We start from the raw sequence: 12,984 nt of genomic DNA, 5'->3' as shown, positions 1-12,984 counted from the left end.
AACACTTAGAAAACTCAGAAATATATCGCCTAGATAGTGAAACTTAACACAGATTAAGATTTGCTCTGGACACCCTGAAAAGAATTAAAAGCAAACATTCAAGGGAAGGACTGCTAACAGGTACCTTTACCTGAAAGCCAAGAAAAATCTGACACTGAAGGAATACAAGCAAGTGCAACATTCAACAATGTAAGGTTTATCTTGTCTGGCACCCAATAAGCAATTTACTGGGCACACGAAGGAGCAGAAATATAAGGAAAAAAACACAAAAAATGACTAAAATGATTAAACAAGTACGTTTAGAGAGCTTTTATAATTTTTTTTTGTAAATATCTTGCATTTGTTCTTGGAAAGATTAAAAAAACAACTTGATTAAAAGAGAAATAGATGTAAAAACAGTTATAAAAATAGATCTATGTAGAACTTATGGTAGAATATAATATCTAACAAAAAAACTAGTATGAAAATCAGATGAGATATTGCAGAAGAAAATGTCAGTGTGTTTAAAGGTAAAATTATAGATAAGCAAAATGAACCACATAGAAAGGGAAAAAATGAACAAAGAATAAACAGCATTAGTGACTTGTAGGAAAATATCAAGTGGTCTAATATACATGTATTTGGAATACTAAAAGCAAGAGCATAACAGGAAAGAAAATATCTGAGTGAAATGTCTATTTAAAACAAAACCAGAGACTGGTTTTTATGCCAGTACCATACTGTTTTAATTACTACCACTTTATAGCATAACTTGAAATCTGGAATTGTGATGCCTCCAGTTTTTTCTTTTTCAAGATAGCTTTGGCTATTTGAGGTCTTTTATAGTTCCATACAAATTTTAGGATTGTTCTAATTCTGTGAAAAATACTGTTGATATTTTTATAGGGATTGCTTAAATGTGTAGATTGCTTTGGGTAGTATGGGTATTTAATATTTTTTTCTTCAACCCAAAGCGTGGAATGTCTTTCCATTTCTTTGCATCATCTTGAATTTCTTTCATCAGTGTTTTATAAAGTTTTCAGGGGTCTTTCACCTCTGATTAAGTTTACTCCTAGGTATTTTATTGTTTTTGGTGCAACTGTAAATGGGATTGTTTTCTTGATTTCACTTTCTGCTCTTTTATTATTAGTGTGTATGAATCCAACAGATTTCTGTACATTAATTTTTTATGTTGTGACTTTATTGAATTCATTTATCAGCTCTAATAGTTTTTTGGTAGTCTTTAGGGATTTCTATATATTGTATCATGTCATCTGCAAGTAGAATTTTACTTTTTCCTTACCAAGTTGGGTGCCTTTTATTTCCTTATGTTGTCTAATTGCTGTGGCTTGGACTTCTAGTACTATGTTGAATAAAGATGGTGAGAATGGACATCCTAGTCTTATTCCTGACCTTAGGGCAAAAGATCTCTGTTTTCACTATTGAGTATACTGTTGGCTGTGGAATTTTCATATAAGGCCTTTATTATGTTGAGATATGTTCTCAATAGATCTACTTTACAGAGGGTTTTTTTTTTTTTAATCATGAATGGATATTGTACTTTGTCAAATGCTTTTTCTTCATCTCTTGAAATGATCATATGGTCATTATCCTTTCCCTTATTGATGTGAAGTATCATGTTGATTGTTTTGCAAATATTGAACCACCCTTGCACCATAGGAATAAATCCAACTTGATCATGGTATAAGATTTTTTATTTTTTATTTTTTTAAAATTTTTATTTATTTATGATAGTCACAGAGAGTTTATTTATGATAGTCACAGAGAGAGAGAGAGAGAGGCAGAGACACAGGCAGAGGGAGAAGCAGGCTCCATGCACCGGGAGCCCGACGTGGGATTCGATCCCGGGTCTCCAGGATCGCGCCCTGGGCCAAAGACAGGTGCCAAACCGCTGCACCACCCAGGGATCCCCAGGTATAAGATTTTTTAAATGCATTATTGGATTTGGCTTGCTAATATTTTGTGGAGGATTTTGCATCTTTATTCATGAAAGATATTGACTTGTAATTCTCTCTCCCTCTCCCTCTCCCTCTCCCTCTCTCTCTCTCTCTCTCTCTCTCTCTCTCTCTCTCTCTTTTTTGTGGTGTCTATCTGATTTTGGCATCAGAGTGATATTGGCTTCACAGAATGAATTTGGAAGTTTTTCTTCCACTCATATTTTTGGAATAGTTTGAGAAGAAGGGATATTAGCTTCTCTTTAAATGTTTGATAGAATTAATCTGTGAAGCCATCTCTTGTAGGCAATGTATAAATGGGTCTTGTTTCTTTTATCCACTTTGTCACCCTATGTCTTTTGATTAGAGCAATTAGTCCATTTACATTCAAAGTAATTATTGATAGATATGTAGTTCCATGTTGTTACTTGTTTTGTGGTTGTTCCTCTAGATTTTTTTTTCAGATCTGTTCTTCTGCTCTTTTTCATGGTTTGTTGACTTTCTTTAATGATATGCTTAGAATTCTTTCTCTTTGTTCTTTGCACATCTATTATGGGTTTTTGATTTGCAGTTATCATTAGGTAACTTGTGTATAACATCTTCTGCATATAGCAGGCTATTTTAAGTTGATGGTTGCTTAAGTTTAAGTTGCTTAAGTCCATTCTTCTCTCCCCCTCATATTTTGGGTGTATTCTCTCATATTTTGTATACTTTTATTTTTTGGATCTCTGCACTGATTTTATAGAAATATTTATTTTTGCTGCTCTTATGTTTTTTATTTTTCATACTCTCACTTATAGTCCTCCTTTCCACTCGGAGTCCCCTTTAATATTTTTATATTTGATTTAGTGGTCATGAACTCCTTTAGTTTTTGTCTGAGAAACTCTATCTCTCTTTCTATTCTGAATGATAGTCTTTCTGGATAGAGTATTCTTGGCTGTAGATTTTTCCCTTTCTGCACTTTGAATATATCATGCCATTCTCTTCTGTCATGCAGTTTCTGCTGAAAAGTATTCTGATAGTTTTATGGGGTTCCCCTTATATATAACTATCTTCTTTTCCCTTTCTGCTTTTAAATTTTTTTTCTTTTTGGCAAGATTGTGGAGAAAAAGGAACTCTACTGCATTGTTGGTAGGAATGTAAACTGGTGCAGTCACTGTGGAAAACAGTATGGAGGTTACTAAAAAAATTTAAAATAGTACAACCCTACCATCCAGGAATCACACTGCTGGGAAAGTGAAAGAGTACACTTATGATGAAAAATAAATAAAATTATTTTAAAACTATCAGTAGCTAGGAAAGAGGCAAGGAAGGAATCTTCCCAAGAGACTTCAGAAGAAACATGTCCTAATTGACATCTTGACTTCAGACTTCTAGCCTCCAGAGCTGTGATAAAATAAATTGCTGTTGTTTTAAGCCATTTGTGGTTTGTGATAATTTGTTACATCAACGATAGGAATCTAACCTACAACCATCAACCAACTTGGTCTAGTTGACATTTAGAGAATCTCCAACAATAGCAGAACATATTTTAAGGTCCACAAAAGGATGTTCATCAAACTAGACCATAGGCCATAGAATAAATGTCAGTAAATGTAGATTGGTTAAATCCATGAAACTATACACTCTGACCATAAGGGAATTAAGCTAGTCTTCATAAAGGAATATTCTGGGGGGGAAAAAAATCCCCACATGTTTGGAAGTTAAAGAAAACAAACAATGTTTGCATCAAAAAATAAATCACAAGAAAAAGTAGATAATATTTTGAACTGAGTAAAATGAAACCTAGTATATCAAGATTTGCTATAGCTGAGATTAGAAGAAAAAGTATAGATCTAAATACTAAATACTTATTTTGGAAATAAATAGGAGATGAATAGGGATGCCTGGGTGGCTCAGCGGTTTAGTGCCTGCCTTTGGCCCTGGGCATGATCCTGGGGTCCTGGGATCAAGTCTCACATCGGGCTCCCTTCGTGGAGCCTGCTTTTCCCTCTGCCTGTGTCTTTGCCTCTCTCTCTCTCTGTGTCTCTCATGAATAAATAAATAAAATCTTTAAAAAAAAAAGTAAATATTTTGAATACTCAAGGTAGGACACTAAATATAAAAATAATTGAAAACAAAGTAGACAAAAGGAAAGAAATATTAAAGAGCAGAAAATAAAATAGATCATAAAAATAGAGAAAATTAATGAACTCCAAAGCTATCGTTTAACTAGATCAATATAGTTGATAGATCTGTATGTAGCTTGTTCAGAGACAGGACGATTTACCAATATAAGCAATGAAAGATGGTATAGCACTAGATATATTAAAGACATTAAAAAGATTATACATAATATTTTAAACAACTCTCCAACAACTCTGGAAACTAGGAACTGACCAAAAAAAATTTCCTTGAACTGCTTCACCTACTCAGGTTCACTGAGGAAATGAATAATCTGAAATGCCCTCTATTATATATGTAGATATTGAATTGGTAGTTTTCAATTTTCCCACCATAATTTCATGCCAGGATGGCTTTACTAGGGAGTTCTAAACATTTAGGGAAGGAATAATTCCAAACCCAGTAAAATTATTTTTTTAAAAAGAGAGTGGAACTCTATCCAACTAGTTTTATGATTTTAGCTTTAATTTGATACCAAACACAGGTAATGCCATTCATAGAAAACTGCAGACCAATACCCATATGAACACAGATGCAAAACATCCTTAATAAAATTTTAGGAAATAGAATACAATGATGATACATAGATAGAAATTACATTATAACTTGTGAGGTGATACACACATACACATGTATATACATATATATATATAAATATATTTCCTAAATAAATGGAAAGTATCTCTCATAATATCAATATAGTGATCAAAATGAGAAAATTTAATGCTAATCCAACAGTATTATGTGTTTCAAATATTATATTAAAATATCAGTTATTTATCTTATTTTTTTCAAGTCCAGAATGAAATCCACTGTCATTAATTGTATTTATTTCTCATCTCAATTTAGATAGACAAATAGATTTGTTCTAGAGATTTTTTTAAAACAGCAATATAGGGTAGCCCCAGTGGCTTAGCGGTTTAGCGCCGCCTTCAGCCCAGGGCATGATCCTGGAGACCCAGGATCAAGTCCCACGTCAGGCACCCTGCATGGAGCCTGCTTCTCCCTCTGCCTGTCTCTCTCTCTCTGTCTGTCTCTAATAAATAAATAAAATCTTTAAAAAAAAGTTTAAAATAAAAATAAAAACAGCAATATATTCAGGCATTGTTTTGTTTTTGTTTTTAGATTTTATGTATTTATTTGACAGAGAAAGAGAGAGAGCACAAGCAGGAAGACCAGCAGACGTGGGGAGAAGAAGGCTTCCAACTGAGCAGTGAGCGTGATGCAGGACTTGATCCCAGGACCCTGTGATCATGACCTGAGCCAAAGGCAGATGCTTAACCAATTGTGCCACCCAGATGCCCTCGGGCATTGTTTAAATGATTGTTATTATTTTCTATGATTACTACTATAGTTACTTATTATTTACATTATTTACTATGATTAAATGTTTCCTGGAGTTGATGAAGAATTACATATTCAATTATGAAAGCAAAACAATTCTAATAAAATAAAACAAAGTACACTGAAAGGCACACCCTTATCACATTGCACCCCAGTGAAGAAAAAAAGGAAGATTGTGGAATAGCCAAGAGGGAAAGATAGATTACCCAGAAAACAATGTCTTTAAACGGAGAGTGAAATATTAAAAGAAATGATGGGGGGATCCCTGGGTGGCGCAGCGGTTTGGCGCCTGCCTTTGGCCCGGGGCGCGATCCTGGAGACCCGGGATCGAGTCCCACGTCGGGCTCCCGGTGCATGGAGCCTGCTTCTCCCTCTGCCTGTGTCTCTGCCTCTCTCTCTCTGTGTGTGTGACTATCACAAATAAATAAAAATTAAAAAAAAAAATAAAAATAAAAGAAATGATGGAAAATAGAGGAGAATCACATAATGTTTTGAAGATTAGAAAGAACAGTATCACCCACTCAGGGTTGCATATAATTTTAAATGACCCTACAAGAATGGGACCATCAGGGCAGCCCGGGTGGCTCAGCGGCTTAGCACTACCTTCGGCCTAGGGCGTGATCCTGAGGACCTGGGATCAAGTCCCACGATGGGCTGCATGGAGCCTGCTTCTCCCTCTGCCTGTGTCTCTGCCTCTCTCTCTCTGTCTCTCATGAATAAATAAATAAAATCTTTTAAAAAAATTTTTTATTTATTTATGATAGTCACACACAGAGAGAGAGAGAGGCAGAGACACAGGCAGAGGGAGAAGCAGGCTCCATGCACCGGGAGCCCGACGTGGGATTCGATCCCTGGTCTCCAGGATCGCGCCCTGGGCCTAAGGCAGGTGCCAAACCGCTGTGCCACCCAGGGATCCCTAAATAAATAAAATCTTAAAAAAAAAAAAAAAAAAAGGACCATCATGAAAATACATGCAGATAAACACACAGTGTCTTACTACCAATGATGCTATCAAAATGGATTTCTAAAGTTGTACTTAAGAAAGAAAAGTTTTGCTGGACAAGAACAGGATATACATATGAATAAAACAAAAGCATTTGAAATAAAAGCATTCTAAAGCTTTGAAGAGTTTAAGAAAAGGGGTTTAAATAATTACTAATTTTAGATACTGACACAACAATGATGAAAGTTAAACTATACAAGGTAACCTCCAAGAGAAGTAGCAAAAGGGTTTTCTATACAGGTGGGGATTAAATTGATTTTAAACAAAAGGCAGAGAGAAAGCACAGAAAGAGGTACATAAATTTATGATTATGGAAAAATACAAAAGTTAGAAATTAATCCAATGCTTAAACATTTAAAAAAATTTTTTTAATTTTTTTTTATTTATTTATGATAGTCACAGAGAGAGAGAGAGGGGGGCAGAGACACAGGCAGAAGGAGAAGCAGGCTCCATGCACCGGGAGCCCGATGTGGGATTTGATCCCGGGTCTCCAGGATCACGCCCTGGGCCAAAGGCAGGCGCCAAACCGCTGCACCACCCAGAGATCCCAAACATTTTAAAATTTAAGTAGATTCACTTTTTAAAAAAAAATCTCTTGTTAGACTTGTATGACCGCAAGTGGTGATCAGATAGGGTTTAATTGCTAAAGAAGCCTCACAAGATTCAAAATGATACCAAACTGCAGTTTATTGCAGGGAAAAGAATACAATATAGCAAAAACATTTAAGTAATATCCATTCCAAGCAAGGCCTGTCTCAGCAAAGTCTAGAGAAGCAAAGTCTAGAGTAGCTCTGGTAGTCTTCCTTCTATAAGTAGCTCTGCATGACTTTACTCTCAAGTCAGGAACAACATGTAGACAGAACACCTGGGAAGCAGGGAACTCAAATGAAGTTTGAACCCTTCTGTTCCTATAGGCACATTCCCTCTGTATAATCAGCCTCAACAGCAGAGAACCTCAGGCACTCCCAGACCCCTAGTGAAAATCATCAATGTGATAAGCATCAATAAGTGCCATCAATAAACTTGAATAAACTGCCCCAATACTAACCTTGAATTTGTAAGTACAAAGCAATACCAGTTATCAGTATGTGGCATGCTTTGCCACGAGTCACTGTTATTCACTGTTCTCAGCAAAACAGCTCAGGCTGGTTCTAGACCAACTAGACAAAATTCGCAGAACGGTCTACCATTGTAACCATTGGCTTTTTTATGACAAGACAATCATTCTTTATTTTTTTAAATTATTTCAAGGTTTTTAAAAAAATATTTTATTCATTTATTCATGAGAGAGACAGAGGCAGAGACAGAGGCAGAGGGAGAAGCAGGTTCCATGCAGGGAGCCCTGGGACTCCATCCTGGAACCACGGGATCACACCCTGAGCCGAAGGCAGATGCTCAACCACTGAGCCACCCAGGTGTCCCGAGATATTTTATTTTTAAAGCAAGTCACAATACTAAGCTTTTGGCCCATTCTGCTAATGTACAAGCTACAAATGGTTGCTCAGCAGCTGAGGGGCACTCTTTACTAGCATGTTTGTAAAGTGAATAAAAATCCATATAAAACAAATACTCAATAGTTTCTATAGGAACACAGATAAATGACCCTATCTCCTAGTCCTCCATATTGCATCCATGCCAACTTTACTTAGAAAACATTTCAAAACTATCAGTAATTAAGTTAAACAGTCCCCCTCCCCCCAAAAAAAATCCATAATTCAAGCTAAACTCAAAGTTAACAGCTACAGGACTGGCACCTACATGTTAATGCTAGCTGAAGCAGAGAGAACAGAGGGACACTTCATCCCTCTCTTCCAAGCACAGGACATAGGTAGAGTACTGACATCCTGCTCCTCCACCTCAGGTGAGAAGTCACTTGCTGCATCAGTTGCCATGTTGGCCCTGATATCACATAATGGAAGTTGACCTCTGGAACCCATTTAAAGTAGAAGCATCAGCAACAACGTAAGCACCCATTTTTCAAAGAGCATCTCATTGCCTACATACATCTCAGGCAAATCACAGCACTCAACAGTGCATGCAATCAAGGCTGTCACATGTCAGTCTCCATAAGCTGGTTGAATAATACTTCTCATCTGGTTTGAGATGAGATATATTGAGCTGAGTTGAATAATACTTCTCATCTCTGTTCTGCAGAAGGGGCTCCACAATGCATGATCATAAAGGATGCAATTAAATGTTCCATATACTCCGTCACTCATGAAGTAACATAAAGGTTTCCTCACTTGACTCATTATCAGAGCACGTCTGTCCTTTCATTAAAAAAAAAAATTTTTTTATTTACTTATTTGAGACAGAGAGAGAGAGAACGAGTGGTGGGGAGAGGCAGAGGGAGAGGGAGAAGCAGACTCCCCACCGATCAGGGAGCCTGATGTGGGGCTGCATCCTAGAACCCTGGGATCATGACCTGAGCCAAAGGCAGATGCTTAACCAACTGAGCCACCCAGGAACCCCTTATCTTTTCCTTTAATATGAGTTTTTTGCAATGATATTAATGGCAAGCAAGAAAGCGGATACAACATAATATCTGCCAGACTTAGCTATGATTCTCACTCCTGAGTCTGATGGGAAATACTTGCCCAGTGCTGGGTTGATAACACTAGGGATATTTAAGCTTTACATCCTCAGATCCAGGAAAGTCAGGACCGATACCAGACACATGTTGAAACCAACCTCAGCTCCCATGTCAAAGACACAGCAGGCATCAGAGATGACCTGCACAAAGGTCTCAAGATCAGTACAGCCACTTCCATGTAGAAGCTGACACCGATGATATCAATATTTAGGTCTCTCACTCATTCCAAAAGAAGCCTGCTGGTTTTGAGTGTGGCACCAAATTTAACACTGAGGTGACAGGCTGTTTTGGAATCATTAATGGCAATCTGCAAAACCAGTTTTGCCTTTGGATGGGCCATGGCAACTTTCATCAATTCAACTTCACTATCAAAAGTCATCACCTAGACTCCATTTTTGGTAGCATACTTATTCTGAGACACTCACTTGAAAGGATTTGCATAGATAATCCTCTCTGGAGGCACCCCGAGACTCTGTACCAATTGTATTTCAGTCTTGCTGGCACAGTCAAATCCTGTCCCAGTGACAGCTAGGGTCTTCACTATGGTTCTCCTATCATTGTATTTGACGCATAAAAAGGGGGTGACCCAAGGAAGATCTTTTAACCGTCTCAGCTCTTTCTTTGGAATGTCTCCCAGGTCCTCAACATAGAAGGCATCCTTATCATCAGAAGATGAAACTTCATTAATTTTTTGGTCCAGAAGGTCCTTGGCAGTAAAGCCTTCATTGAGGAAATGGCAGTCAAACTCTGTGTTACTAAAGTTGTTCATGGTGTCTTGATGTTCCCATGGAAAACTAAGAGATGGAATTTAAAGAAATTACTGCCAGTTTTTCACAAAGGCAGTTCTCCAGAATTTCAAGTCCCATTGAAGATACATGTGCCCTCCATGCAGCAGTGGAAGTTTTCTGACAGAATTTGCTGCCTTAGAGCACACAGGCTCCATCAGCCAACCCCATGGAGATGCTGCCACTGAGTGTGCAGGACCACCAGCTGGAGGTAGCACCGGAGTTCTGGAAGAGGGGAGCTTGAAGGAACTGACAATCATTCTTAGCAGTCCCTTGCCAAACAACATCACATAATCAGACAATTAAATTTACAGGCATTATATAACAAATAGTGAGTGGTTGGTATGGGATTAAATGGACAACTGAAGCATCAGATATAACCAACAAAAGCATTTTCCATATTCTGTTGTAATTTCACAATTACTTTGGCCACCTTGATCTATATCTATCTATGCTTCATAGTATGCATGCATGGAGCAATTAAGAACTGTAACTAAGCCACCCAGGCGTCCCATTCATATTAATCAGTTTAAATCTACACTACAGGTCAATTCTCCTGCATAAAGACAATATCCTGTGAAATGAGAATCAAAAAGCATAGCCACATTGGTATGTTCTATATAGTCATAATCAAATCAAACAAAATTCTGTCCTGTGAGTTTTGAAAGATACTACTAAGCATGAAGCAGAGGAATCACAAAGCTGAAGGATGGAAATATCTATACCAGGTAAATATTTACCAGAATATAGCTGTAATATATCAAAAAAGAAAAATCCTTGGGTCACCCAGGTGGCTCAGTGGTTGAATGTGTCTTTGGCTCAGATCGTGATCCCAGAGTTCCAGGATAGAGTTCTGCATCGGGAGCCTGCTTCTCCCTCTACCTATGTCTCTGCCTCCTCTCCCTCTCTCTCTGTCTTTCTCTCATGAATAAATAAAATCTTTAAAAAAAGAGAGAGAGAGAGAAATCCTTTAAAAGCCATGTTAGGATAGACATAATTGCTCTCAAGGGATTGAAAATTCAATCTGCTGTGAAAAGCTGGTAATACAATACCTGCATGCACACCCAAACAGCTCTACACAGGAGATGCACAAAGGATAGAACTTCCAGGAGAAAAGAACCCTGAATCCGATCCTACAGTTGATCAAATCTATTGTTTGATTTGATTTACCAGTGCTGCATTTTTCTTTTTTTTTTAATTTAAAGATTTTATTTATTTATTCATGAGATACATACAGAGAGAGGCAGACACAGGCAGAGGGAGAAGCAGGCTCCATGAAGGGAGCCTGATACAGGACTCGATCCCAGGACTCGATCCAGGGACTCCACGACCACATCCTGGGCAGGCGCTAAACTGCTGAGCCACCCAGGGATCCCCTGCATTTTTCTCTTTTACAAGCTGCACTTAAATATTGTCTTCTCCATAAGTAAGTGATACCCTGCCCATTCACTCCTTAGATGAATATGCTTCCTGCTTCTTCCATGTCTCTTACTTTTGTGCAATGGTTTCTCAGGGGTATTTTGTGCACTCCCTGTGTTCATGTCCTGAATTCTTATTTCACTTCTGTGGGATCTCCCCCTTATGACTGATGTAACCATCTGTGAACTAACAGTTCTAAAATTTATGTATTCTGCCAGTTTCTACTTCCAAATTTCAGCCTTCCAGCTAATTCTGCTTGACATTATCCTTTGGTGTCCGGTAGGCACCTGAGACTGAACAGGCTCATGAACAGATTCCTGATCTTTCCTAAAAACCAACTCCAAATTCACCCTTCCCTATTCCTTTTGATAGCAACTCGTAATCCAGTGACCCAGGCAAAAATTCCCAGACCCACCCTTGAACCCTATCTTTACTTTTCCTTTCTGACCTATAGGCTTCCTATTAGCTTCACTTTCAGAATTTACCAGGGCTTGGCCACTTTTCATCGCCGACCCTGCTCCCTTCAAGTCAGAACCATCATTATCTTACACGGAGAATCTTCTAAATGGTTCCTATGCTTCCTCACAGTCCCTTCCACATTACGTTTTCAGTAGAGTGGCAGCATACTGCCTCTGGTCAAGGCCTTGTACAGGCTCTGGCTTCCCCTGCAGTACCTGTACATTTCAGCACTTGTTGCCCTTCTAACTTTCTCTCTCAACCCTCTCCTCCTAAGAGCATGGCTTTAGATACATCTCCCTGCTTGCTTTTCCCTGGACAAGCCAGCTAGGCTCTTGGCCTCTGGGCCTTGCCTTGGCTGTTTTCTTCTGCCTGAAAACAAGATATACACCTGGCTCAGCCTCTCACTTTCAGGTCTTTGTCAAAGACCCTCTAGTTCGGGAGGCCCCCCTCCCCTTACTATTCTAGTTACCACTCACCACTCCATATTCATTTTCTTTTTTTAAATTTTTCATTCATGAGAGACACAGAGAGATGCAGAGACACAGGCAGAGGGAGAAGCAGGCTCCCCAGTGCGGGACTCTGTCCCAGGACCCCGGGCTCACTCCCTGAGCAAAAGTCAGATGCTCAACCACTGAGCCACCCAGGTGTCCCATCCATATTCATTTTTCTACAGCACCATTACTTTTTAGAATGATCGCAAAATGACCTGTGTTTCTGTTTGTCATCCTCAACCAGAATGTAAGCTTTATAAGGGATTCTTTGCTAGTTGGTTTCCTTTTCTATCTTGATTGCTTAGAAAAGTCAATGGCACAGAGTAGTTACTTCCCACATGTGTACTAGAGCAAAAGTGCCCTCTGGCAACTTTTCCTTGCTGCTTTCTCTTGCTCACTTCAAGGCCATTGTCTCAGTTTCTAGGAGTGAAAACCAATAATTTTGGGGGATGGAATAAAGACATTCATTATAGGCAGGAACCAAACATGGAGTTATATTCTGCTCATTCTCTTGCTTCCTAAACTTCAGTGTCTTCTGCTGACCTCCCATGATACCTTATTTTTTTAGACACCTAAAGTAATACTCCTTTAGTTATTTCTGTTCACCCTCTTGGATAACTTTACTAATAAATGTTAAGAGTGAAGAAACCTCACACCCCCGCCCCCGTGAGTGGGACCAGGCCTAACCCTGAGGCAGCCCATCCAGGCGCCTCCCATGAATTCAAGCAACAAAAACATTCTGTTTTTCCGAGATAAGAAACCATCCCCCCCTCGCCCTGACTGGAAAAGTCCC

The 12,984-nt window shown here is 38.5% G+C and overlaps 1 pseudogene; it reads right to left on the bottom strand.

The window, feature by feature from the left end:
• Positions 1 to 8,198: 8,198 nt before the first annotated feature.
• LOC112908855 (ornithine decarboxylase pseudogene) lies at positions 8,199 to 9,806 on the bottom strand (annotated as a pseudogene).
• Positions 9,807 to 12,984: the final 3,178 nt, after the last annotated feature.

This window comes from Vulpes vulpes, chromosome 1 (genome assembly GCF_048418805.1).
Source record: "Vulpes vulpes isolate BD-2025 chromosome 1, VulVul3, whole genome shotgun sequence".
NCBI lineage: Eukaryota > Metazoa > Chordata > Mammalia > Carnivora > Canidae > Vulpes > Vulpes vulpes.
The sequence above is the reverse complement of the archived record's forward strand: the minus strand, read 5'-3'. Positions and strand labels throughout refer to the sequence as shown.